We start from the raw sequence: 16,220 nt of genomic DNA, 5'->3' as shown, positions 1-16,220 counted from the left end.
TATTGGTATGTTTTGCCTGGAAAGATACGGTCGCTAGTGTTTGTTTAAAATATAGACTGAACGTTTTAATAGCTTGTTTAGGTTAAATTGAAAGACTAATTCATTCAAAATAACAGCGAGGCGATTTCGATGTAGTACGTTGTCAGCTGAAATAACATATTGAGAATGGAGTAGTATTTAAATAACTGAATCAAAGAAGAGACAGTTACCTAAATCTAATGAATTCTAATAATAAGCGGATAGGTAATTGCGATAGAGTTGTGCTCACCGAAATGTGTTTTTTATTCTAAAAGAGTTGACTGATGTATTTACATGTTATTTTTAAAGTCTTGGAAGGAAAAGTTAAGTTTCTGATGATTGTTCCTTGGTGAATTTGAGCAGGAACTTGAATGTATTCTAACATTATAATCTGTTTCCATTACGTGGAACAATGTCCGGTCATTACTGAGTGGAGGGGGAGCCTGGACATTTAGAATCTTGAATACAAGATATGTGTCAGTGTATTGCAAAATATTTTTTCCAACTCAGGAGCTCATGCTTTCTGAGAATGTTACTGTGATTATAGCTATTGGCCTTCCTATCAAGCACTTTGAGAACCTGTTTGCAGACAGACTGAATGGGTTTTAATGTTGTAAAGCAAGCTTGGGCCAAACTAGTCCGGTAGTATGTTAAGGGGTGGAGTATCATAGATTTGAAGTACAATTTGTTACCTCTGAAGTCAAACAATTTCATATGTTTTGGAAATTAGCTAGGTTTAATTTGTTTATTTGAGTTACCTTTTTCATTTGCTTTTTCAAAGAGAGGTTGGAATCAAGTTTGGATAAATCGGATACCACCTGGAGCTCTTCCCCTGATACATACCTGATACATAGACATCTGTCTCAGCGGCATTAGTTGTTTTCTTTGTAGTGAGTTCTTGTGTAGCTTGTTATTTACTATTTGCATGCATTTATCACTGCATCATCTGCATACATTGGAACTTCAGACTCTGTACAGACAGAAGGAAGATCATCAATGTACGAGCTGAAAAGTATTGATCTTTGGGGCATGCAAACATTGTAGCTATGAGTGAAAAAAAGACTCTTACGCTGATGAGACAGCACCAACTTTTTAAAGGTTTGATATTTATTAAACAACAGGATTCTTTCTCCCCAGGATAATTGTATCTAAGGGTAGCGCATGTTCAATTAGGTACATATAAACACTGAGGAAGTTTTAAATGAATGATTTGAGGGAGTACAGTGGAATCATCATTATTATTAGGTTTTGTTTGTTTTTAACTTGGGGTTTGCAAATACCCACATCACTATTTGTTGGTGTTTTAAAATACTATGTTTGGATTTGCGTGTACTATTTCTTTTGGGTTTGGTGAGATTTCCATTTGCCTTAGTGCTACGATATCTTAAAGGGGCACGCACACACATGGAATTTTAGAAGTTTTATTTTCTGAGTTTTAATTAAACACATGAATTCTTTTGATAAAGGAATGTTCTGGGAACCTGGGAAAATGTTTGACGGTTTTTCTTTAATTTGTCTAATATAGTAACAAACACTTCTTTGAAGGGGTGGTATGACTTATGACCTCTATCATGACTTTCCTTTGTGGTTTGATCATTGGAAAGCCATTTGAAAAAATACATTTAAGGTAATTTGTAATACTGATTTTAAGGTCATTTGTGTAATTGATCATTATGATGGAGTTTAAAGTTCTTAGACATATTTGTAATTTGATCCAATGAGAAGAAAGAAAGGGCATAGCCTTTGACTAAGGATAGGCTTCCTTAAGTCTATCTTCCTATGACCATAAGGGTACAATCATTTTTCTTTGTGGAGTGTTTCAGTGTAGTGGTTTTGATCTGATTATGTTATTTGAAATTGTATTTTATCTTTTGACCTGTAGTAGTATTTTTATAAATGACCTAGCTAAGTTTTATTTCGCCTTAGGTAGTTAGCTATTGTTGTATATAGATTATATCTTTGTGTGAAATGTATCGCAACATTATATTTTTGTGTGAAATTTAACACAAAGAAGGCGGTAAAATTGTTATGTTAATATTATCATTTTTATTTAAATTGAATAAGGTTATACAGTTAATAAGAATAAGTTTTAATTATGGTAGACTTATATTAAGTATTTAGGACATATTTTAAGCCTGAAGGAGTATTAATAAATGGGGAAAAGAATTTGGTCGTTCAGCTTCCGGACATCAGACAGTAGAGAGACTGTCTGCTCCATTGGTTATAAAACAAGAGATGTCGGGAGGGCAGGCATGCATTCCAGTCCTTAACTCCAGGATATGTCCAGTTAATCTGTTGAGAAGAGATACAATGACTCTGTTGAATGTGGCCATCACCCCCACAGAATGCCAGAGGCTATAAAAGAGTTTACTCCCACCTTTGAGGACTTGGTAGAGGGGGGTGTAATTAGAGAAAGAGATGCACAATGCAATTCTCCAAGGTTTTGGCAAAGAAAGCAGCCCCAGTTGAGAGTTCTGCCACATAGGTATAGTAAATACCTCTGGGAAACCTATTACACATGCTCAATTGATTTTGAATCTATTAGATGCTGTACATTTGCCAGCAAATTAAGCTATTTGTAAGTGTGAGGCTCATAATAAAGGATCAAATAGTATCAGCCTACCTAAGTCACTGTTTAGATATGCAGCAATATTGACACATGGGCAGAGCCATGTGTAAACAGGGAGGAAGGATGGTAGAGCAGCATTGTGACGTCTTTTTAGGCATTTCCCTTGAAGAATGGCTGTAAGGGACCATATATGGTATGTGGTCACATGGTGTCTCCCGCAGAAAACCTTGCGTAAAATACTGAGGTAGCCATTTTTCCAATAGCTTCTTATGAGAAACCAACTGCCTCGACGGATATATTATCGAATATATTTGTTAAAAACACCTTGAGGATGGATCCTAAACAACGTTTGCCGTGTTTCTGTCGATATTATGTAGCTAATTTTGAAAAAAGTTTGGCGTTATATTTGTAGCATTTTTCGGTCGATTTCTCAGCCAAGCATGGTGAAGAAACGGGAGCTTTTTCGCCTACAAAAAGAATATTTTTGGGAAAAAGGAACATTTGCTATCTAACTGGGAGTCTCCTGAGTGAAAGCATCCAAAGTTCTTCAAAGGTAAATTTAATTTGGTTGCTTTTCTTATTTTCGTGAAAATGTTGCCTGCTGCCAGCAGAGCCTAGCATAGCATTATGCCATGATAAACTTACACAAATGTTTGTCTAGCGTTGGCTGTAACGTATATTTTGATTTTCATGAATAGGAAAAGTTTCTAGGGGTATTTATGTCCGTTGCGTTATGCTAATGCGTTTGAGGCTCTGATTACGCTCCCGGATACGGGTTTGCTCGTCGCAACTGGTTAAAAACATATATATTTTTTAGAATAGATAAATATAGCAAATGGGTGGAAGTATTTCCAACTTACTTGGCGGACACGATTATGGTAGCTAAAATATTAGGTCCAGATATTATCCCTAGAGTTAGTTTACTGGGATCTATTTCTTTAAACAATGGATTACATTTCAGCTAATCAGGTAGACCATGTGGAATGCCAGAGTTAGGGAGACCAGAACAGGCTGACATAGAAGTTGAAGATATACTAGCAGAACACATGAGAAGACGGTTTGTTAACCAAACAGGTGAATTACAGGAGAAGGTGATTCACTCAATCCAACCAGGAGACTAGGTGTGGATTCAGTCCCTGAGGAAAAAAGACTGGAAGCAGCCCCGTTGGGAAGGCCCATACCAGGTTCTGTTAACCACTGCCTTTGCCATTAGAATAGCTGAGAGAGTCACTTGGGTCCTCGTTACCCACTGCAATAAGGTATGTACATATAGAAGCATTGCTGATCACACACAGAGTTAGGAGAAGAACCGAGAACCAACAGGGTCCGGGGGTTACCTCCTTAACGAAGATTCCCTATCCTGACCGTTCATCACTGTGTGTGCTCCTAGAAGTGTGAGTATGGGGTGGTACCTAGCAGACCGACTAAGGGCAGGAGAGACTTGGCGGTTTTGGGGAATATTAGGGACTCTGAGCTGCATCATAGTCTCGGTAATGTTTCTGATACATTCAGATCCACCACCTTCCGGTACTAATTATAGGACGCTGTTGTCATTGATAAGAAGTAAAAGACAAACAATATAAAATACTGACCATCAAGGATGAGTGACTTACAGAATAAGGAGACAAAGAAGGTCAAGATGTAAGATCTAAGATAAACATTAAACAATTTCCTCAGAAAGCAAATAACTTTAACAGGGATTGGGTTGGCCAGATTGAAGTACTCGGCCAACTCACTTCGGTTCACTTGAACTCCTGATGAGTACCAGTGTTATAGATACAAGAATGACACCGAGAACTTAGGTGATTTTAATGGCTGTAAGGCAATCGTTAATGTGACTGACTTTTTAATGGCTGTAAGGCAATCACTTAACCTCACAGCACCTATAACTGATTTATGGTGGGCTTGTACCAGCAAAGGATGCATACGATAGACACTACCAAAAGGGTGGTTAGGAACTTGCGCCCTGGTGTTATTGGTCCAACCAGTTCGAGTTAGTCATCAGAGGTCAGTTATAGGAGGCTAAAGAAGGCACAGGAGGAGTTTAGACCAGGATGGGAGTAGCTTTGTCTAGATGGATGCTATTGGCATCCCCATGGACAGATTAATAAAAAGCTATGTATCAAATAGGTGAAGACTTTACCACTACATTCTTTTGGTGGTTGACAATAAATAAAAAATGTGGATTGGATTAATTACATCTATTATAATCAACAGAGATTCATGAATGAAACCGGGGATGCAGTAAAGGGGTTCTCTGACCAATTATCCACAACCCGACCAGGCAAAATAGGTTGGCTCTCGATATGTTATTGGCAGAAAAGGGCTGGGTATGTAGAATGATTGGGGTTCATTGTTGTACATTTATTCCTAATAACACAGCTCCAGATGGATCTGTGACCAAGGCCCTGGCCGGTTTAACCACATTAGCTCATAAATTAGTAGTGAACTCTGTGGTGGATACCTCCACGACTGGGTGGTTCGATAGTATGTTTAGAAAATGGAAAAATGTTGTAATTACTGTATTGTGGGCTGCTTTCACCTGTATGAGTGTGTTGGTGTTGTGTGGATGCTGTTTGATCCCATGTGTGAGAGGTTTAATCACCAGGACTCTAGAGAGATCGATGACGCAACAAATGATGAGGTATGGACAGATTCCGAGCTCCGACCAGTGGGATGACTACTTCATGCCTCCAGGCTTAGTAGATGGCTCCGTTTCCTTCAACCACGAGGAGCCCATGTTGGATGAGACCATCTTCAATGTTTAGGCAGACTGTTCAATTAATGAAGATTATAATGAAAATCCTAAAAAGAAGAGTTATAATTGGATATAGGCCTAGAACAGTCATTGATGGGAATCTGATGTAAATACATGTATTGGTTTTGTTTGCTTTTGTGTAACATTTATGATTCCATATGACGGTTGACGTATCAGTGTGTAATATTTAGTCAAAGGGTGGATTGATAAGGGAATTTATATGTTTAAGGTAATGACTTAAGAATTCAACCCTGAAATGTAATTATTAGATTATGTAACATGTATACGAATAATTAGACTAATGTAATTATTAGACTATGTAAAATGTATTAAGAATAATTAGACTAAAGTCCAATAAGGTTTGGTCGAGACAAGTAAGGGAGAGAAATGTGTGTGTGTGTCTAAGAAAACACAGAGGACAATTATACATGACCTGACCTGGTTAAAAGGGTGAAAAACTTACGACAGGAAAAGGAGTCCTGTGAAGGTCCCTCTAATCTCAGGAGGAAGGGAACGGTATGGAACTGCCAGCTTGGTAGTGATAAACGAGGAATGAGGACTGTGGGGAAAGATACATCCCACCCACTGTTTGTGTGTCTGTGTGTGCGTGTAATCCCCCTACTGTTTGTGTGTCTGTGTGTGCATGTAAGTAGGTAGGGGGGTGGGAGTTATAAAATGACATGTCTTGGCATTTTTTTACTTCAGAACGTTCTCTTGAATAAAGAACCAACCTTGTGCAGAAGCTGAGTTTTTGCCTAATTATTATTAAACCCAGCATCTTACAAATCCCGGGGATTGGTCAAAGCTTCAATAATTGTTTAGTTATCGTCATTGGGATTGAAAATTCTCGTGACAATAAACTATGCATTAGTCAGGCCCCCAGTGTCCGGTCTGGAGTGTGATGTCATGGCTCTGCTGGGCGGTGGCAAAAGCCCTGTGAATACCCATACTAACATACTGCATACTTAACCTCTCTGGGATATTCGGGATGGTAGCTTCCCACCCCGCCAACGGCCAGTGAAAGTGCAGGGCGCCAAATTCAAAACAACAAAAATCTCATCATTAAAATTCCTCAAGCATACAAGTATTTTACACCATTTTAAAGATACAATTTTCGTTAATCCAGCCACAGTGTCTGATTTCAAAAAGGCTTTACATCGAAAGCACCACAAACGATTATGTTAGGTCACCACCAAGTCACAGAAAAACACAGCCATTTTTCCAGCCAAAGAGAGGAGTCAGAGATATAGATTAATCACTAACCATTGATGATCTTCATCAGATGACACTCATAGGACTTTGTTACACAATACCTGTATGTTTTGTTCGAAAAAGTGCATATTTATATCCAAAAATCTCATTTGACATTGGTGTGTTATGTTCAGTAGTTCCAAAACATGCAGTGATTTTGGAGAGAGCCATATCAATTTACAGAAATACTCATAATAAACATTGATAAAAGATAAAACTATTATACATGGAACTTTAGATAAACTTCTCCTTAATACAACCGCTCTGTCAGATTTCAAAAGAACCTTACTGAAAAAGCATACCATGCAATAATCTGAGTATGGCGCTCAGAGACCAAACAAGCCAAAAAGATATCCTCCATATTGTGCAGTCAACAGAAGTCAGAAATAACATTATAAACATTCACTTACCTTTGATGATCCTCATCAGAATGCACTCCCAAAAATCCCAGTTCCACAATAAATGTTGATTTGTTCGATAAAGTTAATAATTTATGTCCAAATAGCTCCTTTTGTTAGGGCGTTTGGTTAACAAATCCAAACGCGCGTGCAGTTCCAGCCCGAAAGGTCGGATGAAAAGTCCAAAAGGTTATATTACAGGTGGTAGAAACATGTCAAATGAAGTATAGAATCAATCTTTAGGATGTTTTTATCATAAATCTTCAATAATGTTCCAACTGGAGAATTCCTTCGTCTGTAGAAAAGCAATGGAACGTGAGCTAACCTTTCACCGTGCGTCACGAGCTCGTGGCACTCTGCCAGACACCTGGCTCAATCCCCTCTCATTCGGCCCACCTCACAGTAGAAGCATCAAAAAAGGTTCTAAAGACTGTTGACATCTAGTGGAAGCCTTAGGAAGTGCAACATGACCAATATCCCACTGCATTTTCAATAGGCTATGAGTTGAAAACCTACAAACCTCAGATTTCCCACTTCCTGGTTGGATTTTCTCAGGTTTTCGCCTGCCATATGAGTTCTGTTATACTCATAGACATCATTCAAACAGTTTTAGAAACTTCAGAGTGTTTCTATCCAAATATATATTATATGCATATTCTAGCTTTTATGGCTGAGTAGCAGGCAGTTTACTCTTGACACCTTAGTCATCCAAGCTACTCAATACTGCCCCCCAGTCACCATGAAGTTAATGAGTATTGTCACGATCTGGCTCAAAGCCCGTAACAAAAAGGGAGACAACGTGGAGATAATAATAACAAAATATATTTATTAACTGAAGTAAATTAAATACAATTAACAATGGTGTGTGTTTAGTCAGTACTGTAAGTGAGTGGTCGCGTGTATACATGTGATAATGGGGCGGCAGCGTAGCCTAGTGGTTAGAGCGTTGGACTAGTAACCGGAAGGTTGCGAGTTCAAACCCCCGAGCTGACAAGGTACAAATCTGTCATTCTGCCCCTGAACAGGCAGTTAACCCATTGTTCCCAGGCCGTCATTGAAAATAAGAATATGTTCTTAACTGACTTGCCTGGTTAAATAAAGGTAATAAAAAATAATGAGGGGTGTTGAAAGGTGCCAACACAAACAAACCAAATATCAACAAAAATGCCACAACCAAAATCTGTCTGTGTCTGCATGGAGAGAGTCTCCCCAATGAATGGGGAAGAGGTGCATTTATCCTGGGACACACCCGAGCCCAGGTGTGTCCCATTTCTCTGACGACCCTCCCGGCTCCGCCCAACGACTTCCTATTAAGGAAAACAAGATCAAAGAGAAAGAATTCGGCAGACAGAGTGGGAGGGTTGTCACAGTATTATAAACATTCACTTACCTTTGATGATCCTCATCAGAATGCACTCCCAATGTATGTAATATTAGTTAATTTTAGTATACTGTAAACAAACAGTATGCTTTCAGTTGAGCGTACTAGCTCCTCGCCTTTCTACCGGAAGTTGATGCTGTTGCTATGCAACCTTCTGCAATGCAACCTTCTGCAAGCTAGTTAGCAAAACAAATGACTAGTTTTATGACTAGTCATTTTATGACTTCGGGTGTGTTCTTAAATTCAATGTGGAGTGCCAGAGTGCGCTCGTAAATTTAGAGCGTTGTCAGATTGTCAATTTAGTACATTCAGAGCGTTTCGCTCTCGGAGGAGTAGGGTTGTTTTGAGCATTCTGACCTTACAATAGCAGTCAAGCACCCAAGCTAACGTTGGCTTGCTAGCTACTTCCAGACTCAAATGCGACCACTTTGACCATTTTACTCACCCTAGCAGAGCTGGTCAGGCAGTTTTCATGTTATCCAGAGCGTTGGTGACTGTAACTGTGCTGCTGGCAACAATTTAATTAAGCGTTTTTTGCCCACGTTTACTGACACCTGACATATTAAACAGGTGTTGAGCGCTCGTAAATTCATTATTCTGCGCTCTGGTACACTCAGACGAGAGTGAAATTAAATTGGAGTAGATAGCACCCGAGTAGAAAGCACCCGAATGTCCATTGAGAACGCACAACGACTATACCATTTAGCTAAGCTAAGAATGGCGGGAAAAATCAAGTCAATAAACGTTGGGTAGTTAGTATATAGTTAATATACTGGCAGGATCAAGCCTGGCCCGCTGAGGAGTGATGGACTCCATCCTAGCTGGAGGGGTGCCCTCATCTTATCTATGAACATAGACAGGGCTCTAACTCCTCTAGCTCTACAATGATTGAGGGTGCAGGCCAGGCAGCAGACTGTTAGCCAGCCTGCCAGGTTAGTGGAGTCTGCCACTAGCACCGACAGTGTAGTCAGCTCAGCTGTCCCCATTGAGACCGAGTCTGTGCCTCGATCTAGATTGTGAAAAACTAAACTGCCTGTGTTTGCTCTAGCAACCTCACTGGAATAAAGACATCCTCCATTCCTGTCATTATTGAAAGAGATTGTGATATCTCACATCTCAAAATAGGTCTACTATCGATCGATCACTTCCAAGGCAGTTATAGTCAATGAACGAATCAACTGATCATAATAGTGATGTGATTGACCTGACTGAAACATGGCTTAAGCCTGATGAATTTACTGTGTTAAATGAGGCCTCTCCTCCTGGTTACACTAGTGACCATATCCCCCGCGCAAAGGCGGAGATGTTGCTAACATTTGCGATAGCAAATTTCAATTTACCAAAAAAAACTGCATTTTCGTCTTTTGAGCTTCTAGTCATGAAATCAATGCAGCTTACTCACTTTTTATAGCTACTGTTTACAGGCCTCCTGGGCCATATACTGCGTTCCTCACTGAGTTCCCTGAATTCCTATCGGACCTTGTAGTCATGGCAGATAATATTCAACTTTTTGGTGACTTTAATATTCACATGGAAAAGTCCACAGACCCACTCCAAAAGGCTTTCAGAGCCATCATCGACTCAGTGGGTTTTGTCCAACATGTCTTCGGACCAACTCACTGACACAGTCATACTCTAGACCTATTTTTGTCCTGTGGAATAAATATTGTGGATCTTAATGTTTTTCCTCATATCCTGGACTATTGGACCACCATTTTATTACGTCTGCATTCGCAACAAATAATCTGCTCAGACCCCAACCAAGGATCATCAAAAGTCGTGCTATAAATTCTCAGACAAGCCAAAGATTCCTGGAGGCCATTCCAGACTCCTCCACCTACCCAAGGACATCAGAGTACAAAAAGCAGGTTAACCACCTAACTGAGGAACTAAATGTAACCTTGCGTAATACCCTAGATGCAGTCACACCCCTAAAAACAAAAAACATTTGTCATAAGAAACTAGCTCCCTGGTATACAGAAAATACCCGAGCCCTGAAGCAAGCTTCCAGATAATTGGAAATGGAAATGGCGCTACATCAAACTGGAAGTCTTCTGATTAGCTTGGAAAGACAGCACCCTGCAGTTGTCACTGCTGCTCGATCATCCTATTTTTCCAACTTAATTGAGGAGAATAAAAACAATCCAAAATGTATTTTTGATACTGTCACAAAGCAAACAAAAATACAAGCATTCCCCAAGAGAATGGCTTTGACTTCAGCAGTGATAAATTCATGAACTTCCTCAGCGAAAATATCATGATCATTAGAAAGCAAATGACGGAATCCTCTTAAATCTGCATATTTCTCCAAAGCTCAGTTGTCTTGAGTCTGCACAACACTGCCAGGGCCTAGGATTTATTTATTTATTTATTTTTTATTTTACCTTTATTTAACCAGGTAGGCAAGTTGAGAACAAGTTCTCATTTACAATTGCGACCTGGCCAAGATAAAGCAAAGCAGTTCGACAGATAAAACGACACAGAGTTACACATGGAGTAAAAACAAACATACAGTCAATAATGCAGTATAAACAAGTCTATATACAATGTGAGCAAATGAGGTGAGAAGGGAGGTAAAGGCAAAAAAGGCCATGATGGCAAAGTAAATACAGTATAGCAAGTAAAATACTGGAATGGTAGTTTTGCAATGGAAGAATGTGCAAAGTAGAAATAAAAAATAATGGGGTGCAAAGGAGCAAAATAAATAAATAAATAAAAATTTAATACAGTTGGGAAAGAGGTAGTTGTTTGGGCTAAATTATAGGTGGGCTATGTACAGGTGCAGTAATCTGTGAGCTGCTCTGACAGTTGGTGCTTAAAGCTAGTGAGGGAGATAAGTGTTTCCAGTTTCAGAGATTTTTGTAGTTCGTTCCAGTCATTGGCAGCAGAGAACTGGAAGGAGAGGCGGCCAAAGAAAGAATTGGTTTTGGGGGTGACTAGAGAGATATACCTGCTGGAGCGTGTGCTACAGGTGGGAGATGATATGGTGACCAGCGAGCTGAGATAAGGGGGGACTTTACCTAGCAGGGTCTTGTAGATGACATGGAGCCAGTGGGTTTGGCGACGAGTATGAAGCGAGGGCCAGCCAACGAGAGCGTACAGGTCGCAATGGTGGGTAGTATATGGGGCTTTGGTGATAAAACGGATTGCACTGTGATAGACTGCATCCAATTTGTTGAGTAGGGTATTGGAGGCTATTTTGTAAATGACATCGCCAAAGTCGAGGATTGGTAGGATGGTCAGTTTTACAAGGGTATGTTTGGCAGCATGAGTGAAGGATGCTTTGTTGCGAAATAGGAAGCCAATTCTAGATTTAACTTTGGATTGGAGATGTTTGATATGGGTCTGGAAGGAGAGTTTACAGTCTAACCAGACACCTAAGTATTTGTAGTTGTCCACGTATTCTAAGTCAGAGCCGTTCAGAGTAGTGATGTTGGACAGGCGGGTAGGTGCAGGTAGCAATTGGTTGAAGAGCATGCATTTAGTTTTACTTGTATTTAAGAGCAATTGGAGGCCACGGAAGGAGAGTTGTATGGCATTGAAGCTTGCCTGGAGGGTTGTTAACACAGTGTCCAAAGAAGGGCCGGAAGTATACAGAATGGTGTCGTCTGCGTAGAGGTGGATCAGAGACTCACCAGCAGCAAGAGCGACCTCATTGATGTATACAGAGAAGAGAGTCGGTCCAAGAATTGAACCCTATGGCACCCCCATAGAGACTGCCAGAGGTCCGGACAGCAGACCCTCCGATTTGACACACTGAACTCTATCAGAGAAGTAGTTGGTGAACCAGGCGAGGCAATCATTTGAGAAACCAAGGCTGTCGAGTCTGCCGATGAGGATATGGTGATTGACAGAGTCGAAAGCCTTGGCCAGATCAATGAATACGGCTGCACAGTAATGTTTCTTATCGATGGTGGTTAAGATATCGTTTAGGACCTTGAGCGTGGCTGAGGTGCACCCATGACCAGCTCTGAAACCAGATTGCATAGCAGAGAAGGTATGGTGAGATTCGAAATGGTCGGTAATCTGTTTGTTGACTTGGCTTTCGAAGACCTTAGAAAGGCACGGTAGGATAGATATAGGTCTGTAGCAGTTTGGGTCAAGAGTGTCCCCCCCTTTGAAGAGGGGGATGACCGCAGCTGCTTTCCAATCTTTGGGAATCTCAGACGACACGAAAGAGAGGTTGAACAGGCTAGTAATAGGGGTGGCAACAATTTCGGCAGATCATTTTAGAAAGAAAGGGTCCAGATTGTCTAGCCCGGCTGATTTGTAGGGGTCCAGATTTTGCAGCTCTTTGTGCAGTCTTCAATAATTGTGGAATCTTCAATAATGTTCCAACTGGAGAATTCCTTCGTCTGTAGAAAAGCAATGGAACGTGAGCTAACCTTTCACCGTGCGTCACGAGCTCGTGGCACTCTGCCAGACACCTGGCTCAATCCCCTCTCATTCGGCCCACCTCACAGTAGAAGCATCAAAAAAGGTTCTAAAGACTGTTGACATCTAGTGGAAGCCTTAGGAAGTGCAACATGACCAATATCCCACTGCATTTTCAATAGGCTATGAGTTGAAAACCTACAAACCTCAGATTTCCCACTTCCTGGTTGGATTTTCTCAGGTTTTCGCCTGAGAGACAGAGTGGGAGGGTTGTCACAGTATTATAAACATTCACTTACCTTTGATGATCCTCATCAGAATGCACTCCCAATGTATGTAATATTAGTTAATTTTAGTATACTGTAAACAAACAGTATGCTTTCAGTTGAGCGTACTAGCTCCTCGCCTTTCTACCGGAAGTTGATGCTGTTGCTATGCAACCTTCTGCAATGCAACCTTCTGCAAGCTAGTTAGCAAAACAAATGACTAGTTTTATGACTAGTCATTTTATGACTTCGGGTGTGTTCTTAAATTCAATGTGGAGTGCCAGAGTGCGCTCGTAAATTTAGAGCGTTGTCAGATTGTCAATTTAGTACATTCAGAGCGTTTCGCTCTCGGAGGAGTAGGGTTGTTTTGAGCATTCTGACCTTACAATAGCAGTCAAGCACCCAAGCTAACGTTGGCTTGCTAGCTACTTCCAGACTCAAATGCGACCACTTTGACCATTTTACTCACCCTAGCAGAGCTGGTCAGGCAGTTTTCATGTTATCCAGAGCGTTGGTGACTGTAACTGTGCTGCTGGCAACAATTTAATTAAGCGTTTTTTGCCCACGTTTACTGACACCTGACATATTAAACAGGTGTTGAGCGCTCGTAAATTCATTATTCTGCGCTCTGGTACACTCAGACGAGAGTGAAATTAAATTGGAGTAGATAGCACCCGAGTAGAAAGCACCCGAATGTCCATTGAGAACGCACAACGACTATACCATTTAGCTAAGCTAAGAATGGCGGGAAAAATCAAGTCAATAAACGTTGGGTAGTTAGTATATAGTTAATATACTGGCAGGATCAAGCCTGGCCCGCTGAGGAGTGATGGACTCCATCCTAGCTGGAGGGGTGCCCTCATCTTATCTATGAACATAGACAGGGCTCTAACTCCTCTAGCTCTACAATGATTGAGGGTGCAGGCCAGGCAGCAGACTGTTAGCCAGCCTGCCAGGTTAGTGGAGTCTGCCACTAGCACCGACAGTGTAGTCAGCTCAGCTGTCCCCATTGAGACCGAGTCTGTGCCTCGATCTAGATTGTGAAAAACTAAACTGCCTGTGTTTGCTCTAGCAACCTCACTGGAATAAAGACATCCTCCATTCCTGTCATTATTGAAAGAGATTGTGATATCTCACATCTCAAAATAGGTCTACTATCGATCGATCACTTCCAAGGCAGTTATAGTCAATGAACGAATCAACTGATCATAATAGTGATGTGATTGACCTGACTGAAACATGGCTTAAGCCTGATGAATTTACTGTGTTAAATGAGGCCTCTCCTCCTGGTTACACTAGTGACCATATCCCCCGCGCAAAGGCGGAGATGTTGCTAACATTTGCGATAGCAAATTTCAATTTACAAAAAAAAACTGCATTTTCGTCTTTTGAGCTTCTAGTCATGAAATCAATGCAGCTTACTCACTTTTTATAGCTACTGTTTACAGGCCTCCTGGGCCATATACTGCGTTCCTCACTGAGTTCCCTGAATTCCTATCGGACCTTGTAGTCATGGCAGATAATATTCAACTTTTTGGTGACTTTAATATTCACATGGAAAAGTCCACAGACCCACTCCAAAAGGCTTTCAGAGCCATCATCGACTCAGTGGGTTTTGTCCAACATGTCTTCGGACCAACTCACTGACACAGTCATACTCTAGACCTATTTTTGTCCTGTGGAATAAATATTGTGGATCTTAATGTTTTTCCTCATATCCTGGACTATTGGACCACCATTTTATTACGTCTGCATTCGCAACAAATAATCTGCTCAGACCCCAACCAAGGATCATCAAAAGTCGTGCTATAAATTCTCAGACAAGCCAAAGATTCCTGGAGGCCATTCCAGACTCCTCCACCTACCCAAGGACATCAGAGTACAAAAAGCAGGTTAACCACCTAACTGAGGAACTAAATGTAACCTTGCGTAATACCCTAGATGCAGTCACACCCCTAAAAACAAAAAACATTTGTCATAAGAAACTAGCTCCCTGGTATACAGAAAATACCCGAGCCCTGAAGCAAGCTTCCAGATAATTGGAAATGGAAATGGCGCTACATCAAACTGGAAGTCTTCTGATTAGCTTGGAAAGACAGCACCCTGCAGTTGTCACTGCTGCTCGATCATCCTATTTTTCCAACTTAATTGAGGAGAATAAAAACAATCCAAAATGTATTTTTGATACTGTCACAAAGCAAACAAAAATACAAGCATTCCCCAAGAGAATGGCTTTGACTTCAGCAGTGATAAATTCATGAACTTCCTCAGCGAAAATATCATGATCATTAGAAAGCAAATGACGGAATCCTCTTAAATCTGCATATTTCTCCAAAGCTCAGTTGTCTTGAGTCTGCACAACACTGCCAGGGCCTAGGATTTATTTATTTATTTATTTTTTATTTTACCTTTATTTAACCAGGTAGGCAAGTTGAGAACAAGTTCTCATTTACAATTGCGACCTGGCCAAGATAAAGCAAAGCAGTTCGACAGATAAAACGACACAGAGTTACACATGGAGTAAAAACAAACATACAGTCAATAATGCAGTATAAACAAGTCTATATACAATGTGAGCAAATGAGGTGAGAAGGGAGGTAAAGGCAAAAAAGGCCATGATGGCAAAGTAAATACAGTATAGCAAGTAAAATACTGGAATGGTAGTTTTGCAATGGAAGAATGTGCAAAGTAGAAATAAAAAATAATGGGGTGCAAAGGAGCAAAATAAATAAATAAATAAAAATTTAATACAGTTGGGAAAGAGGTAGTTGTTTGGGCTAAATTATAGGTGGGCTATGTACAGGTGCAGTAATCTGTGAGCTGCTCTGACAGTTGGTGCTTAAAGCTAGTGAGGGAGATAAGTGTTTCCAGTTTCAGAGATTTTTGTAGTTCGTTCCAGTCATTGGCAGCAGAGAACTGGAAGGAGAGGCGGCCAAAGAAAGAATTGGTTTTGGGGGTGACTAGAGAGATATACCTGCTGGAGCGTGTGCTACAGGTGGGAGATGATATGGTGACCAGCGAGCTGAGATAAGGGGGGACTTTACCTAGCAGGGTCTTGTAGATGACATGGAGCCAGTGGGTTTGGCGACGAGTATGAAGCGAGGGCCAGCCAACGAGAGCGTACAGGTCGCAATGGTGGGTAGTATATGGGGCTTTGGTGATAAAACGGATTGCACTGTGATAGACTGCATCCAATTTGTTGAGT

This window comes from Oncorhynchus kisutch, linkage group LG17, assembly GCF_002021735.2.
Source record: "Oncorhynchus kisutch isolate 150728-3 linkage group LG17, Okis_V2, whole genome shotgun sequence".
Lineage (NCBI taxonomy): Eukaryota > Metazoa > Chordata > Actinopteri > Salmoniformes > Salmonidae > Oncorhynchus > Oncorhynchus kisutch.
Note: the sequence above shows the minus strand (reverse complement) of the source record.